Here is a 323-nt window from a genome sequence, read left to right as displayed (position 1 = left end):
ATCGGTGGTCGCCATTGGGATGCGGTGGAGGACAGAGAGGAGGTGAGTTAGGGTTAGGGTTTCCTTGGGAGGGACGGGAGAGAGAGAGAGGGAGAACTTGTTCAGGGACAGATTAATGCTATAATACCATTTAAAAAGGACTTTTCACCAAAAAAAATAAAAAAAAAGGACTTTGGGCCGGGCTTTTACACAAATTTGCGGTCGGCTAAAAATTGAACCCGGACCCAGGAAAATGCCCTACACATAATACACACACCAGTCTGTATTCACCGTAATATTTTTAAAATAGAAAGATTTTGGAGATAAATTAAAAATTTTACACG

The sequence above is a fragment of the Asparagus officinalis genome, chromosome 7 (genome assembly GCF_001876935.1).
Source record: "Asparagus officinalis chromosome 7, Aspof.V1, whole genome shotgun sequence".
Taxonomy (NCBI): Eukaryota; Viridiplantae; Streptophyta; class Magnoliopsida; order Asparagales; family Asparagaceae; genus Asparagus; species Asparagus officinalis.
This window is presented reverse-complemented; position numbering follows the sequence as displayed.